This window comes from Fukomys damarensis, unplaced genomic scaffold (assembly GCF_012274545.1).
Source record: "Fukomys damarensis isolate Sample0158 unplaced genomic scaffold, DMR_v1.0_HiC HiC_scaffold_30, whole genome shotgun sequence".
Lineage (NCBI taxonomy): Eukaryota > Metazoa > Chordata > Mammalia > Rodentia > Bathyergidae > Fukomys > Fukomys damarensis.
The window spans coordinates 48,371,293-48,374,271 of record NW_022900942.1 but is presented as its reverse complement, the minus strand read 5'-3'; positions in this window follow the sequence as shown (position 1 = coordinate 48,374,271).

The following is a 2,979-nucleotide window of genomic DNA, read 5'->3' as shown; positions in this document are numbered from 1 at the left end:
CACACACACACACACACAGAGGAAAATTATTCAGAAGGAAATTCTACCATTTGTGACAACATGGAAGAACGTATGCTCAATTAAATAAACTAGGCAAAGAAAGACAAATGCCACATTATCTCACTTATATGTAAAAATATAAAAATGACCAAACTCAGGGCCAGGGATTTAACTCAGTGGCACCATTCCTGCCTTGCAAGTACAAGATCCTGAGTTCAATCCCTCATAACAAAAATAAATAAAATAATTACCAAATTCATAGAAACAGAGCAGAATGGTGGTTTCCAGCGTTTGGAGTCTTGGGGGAAATAGGAAGATATGATCAGAGGGTTCAGTTGTACAAGATAAATAAGCACCAGAGATCTGATGTACCGATCGCAACTAAACTTAATACCACTGTATTTTATACTTGAAATTGCTGTGAGAGTAGATTTTTTAAGTCTTCTCAGTATAACCCATACACACAGGTGTGTATTGATGGATATGCTAATTAACTTTATTGTGGTGGTCACTTTATAATGTAGAGGTATATTAGAACATCAAGTTGTACACTTCAAATATATACAACTTCTATTTGTCAATTTTTATTAGTCAAGCTGGAAGTGGGGGAGAGAGAAGAGGAGAAAGAGGAGGAGAGAAAGAGAAAGAGAGAGAAAAATCCAATTCCCATCCATGAGGAAACACACAGTGCAGTGTATACATCAAGGACTGGGCTTTATGATCACATATTAATCATATGACATGGTAACATGAGCAATTTACCTAAACTGCCTGTGCCTTAGTTTCCCCATCTGTAAAATGGAAATAATGGAATATCTCTCAAAAGGAAGTTAGGAAGGTTTAATAAGGTAATACATATAGACAGCTGTTAGCATGTTGAAACATGGTAGAGCCTCAATAAATGCCTGTGTTAGTAGTTGGTATTATTATTACTCCTAGTTGACAATGCAGCGAGAAGTGTTTGAATTGCTCTCAAGACATCCTCTTTGTCTGGAAGTCTCCATAGCTCTCAGTGACCCTGCTGGAAAAGAATGCTAAAGTTCCAACAGAATCATATGGGAATGCTTTAACCAGCAAACAAAACCTTCAGTCATATTACTTGTCTCTCTCTTATTCAATAGTAAATAAAAACAATGCAAACTTTTAATCCTATTGAAAATCAATGAGCATTCTAGCTTCGCTACTATATCTAAGCTTCTTCAGTTTTTCCTTTAAGTGATTTATGAGGTCGAGTGTTTCATCACAGGGAACTACTACATTACATCCTTAGGTCCTGACTAAAAGACCAGAGGCTATTTCCTAAATATTAGGATTAAAAATTCATTCCCTGGCAACTCTCCCCCCAGCATCCTGACATTGGCAGCAGATTAGTAAGAGGCAAGAACTGCATGGAACTATCCTGCATCTCTCCACCCAGCCATCTGACCTTGCATCAGACTGGTAAGAGGCAGAGCCATGCAGGTACCTTCAGCACCCCCACAGCTACCACCATCACCAACCACCCCCACGTACACCTCTGGCTTCCTGGATGGGCTGGTACCTGGATTCACACCACAGAAGCACAGGGGGGTCATAAAGGCCATTGTCCTGAGCTCTAGTCTTGATGTTGATTTAATTCACACAGTTAAAGGTGATAGATTAATAACTACCATAAATTGTCATTTTCTAAGCTGTGCTTCATGCTTTTGTTTTACTGATTATATCCCTTGGGCTATGATGTTGTGACTGATCTAATCAGTTGTCCTTCCTGGTATAATGAAAAAGAGATTGCCTCAGAATCACTAGAGACTCAAAACCTAAAGACAAGCTATAAAAGGAAGATCAAAGTATCTTCCCAGGTATCAAACCAAGGACAGTAACAACAACAAAAATAAAAAAGAGAAGACATTCAAATAAGGCTCAAGCACAAATACAGACTTCCAGCTTACCAATGGCAAGTTCTGGGGAAAATGAGGGGGAAAAGGTCTGTTAATCAACCACCTGAACACCCTGAACTGATAGCACAGGAAGTAACAAAACAGATGAATGAAGCTCTAGGAAAATTCAAAACAGAAATAATATCCCAGATAACTACAGAGATGGTGAACAGAATGAATTACATTATTAGGGGCTCTAGAACAGAAACAGATAAAAAAAAAAATACATGCACTCAGGACCGTGATAGAAGCCATGAATGCCCAGCATAGGAAAGAAATGGAATCCATGAAACAGATTCAAACAGATATCCAGGAAATTTAAAACTATTGAAAGTTTATATAACAGATTGAGCCAATCTGAAAACAGAATATCAGATATAGAAGACAGATAGAGGTCCATGACCATGAAAAGAAGGATCTCTTCAAAGTAGTAAGGGAACATGAGAAATCAATCCAACGGCTCCTAGACGATACAAAAATGAATAATATAAGACTGGTAGGGGGTCCATGAAAAAGAAGACAAAAGTACATATGAAATTAAAAAACTGTTCATAGAATTAATGACAGAAAACTCCCCAAGCAGAGCAAAAGAATTTGACATATAGGACTCCAACTAGCCATGATAAAAAAAAAAATCTACACATAGACATATAATAATCAAGATCCCAGAATTTCTTTTTCATTATACCCAACAGAAGAACAAAATACTACAAGCAGTGAGAGAAAAGAAACAAATCACATGCAAAGGAAAGTCCATCAGAATCACAGTAGACTTTTCAACACAAACCCTCAAGTCAAGGAGAGCCTGGAATGAGGCATTTCAAGCCCTGAAAGAAAACAACCTCCAAACTAGACGGATGTATCCTGCAAAACTATCTTTCAAATCAAATAGGCAAGGCAAGAAATTAAAAGGAGAAGGTGAAAAAGTAAAAAGAGTCAACAAAAGGCCAATAACATGTCAATAATAAGTCAGTACATATCAGTTATAACCAGCAATGTCAATGGCCTCAACTCACCAATCAAGAGAAATAGACTGGCAAAATGGAATAAGAAGCAAAATCCA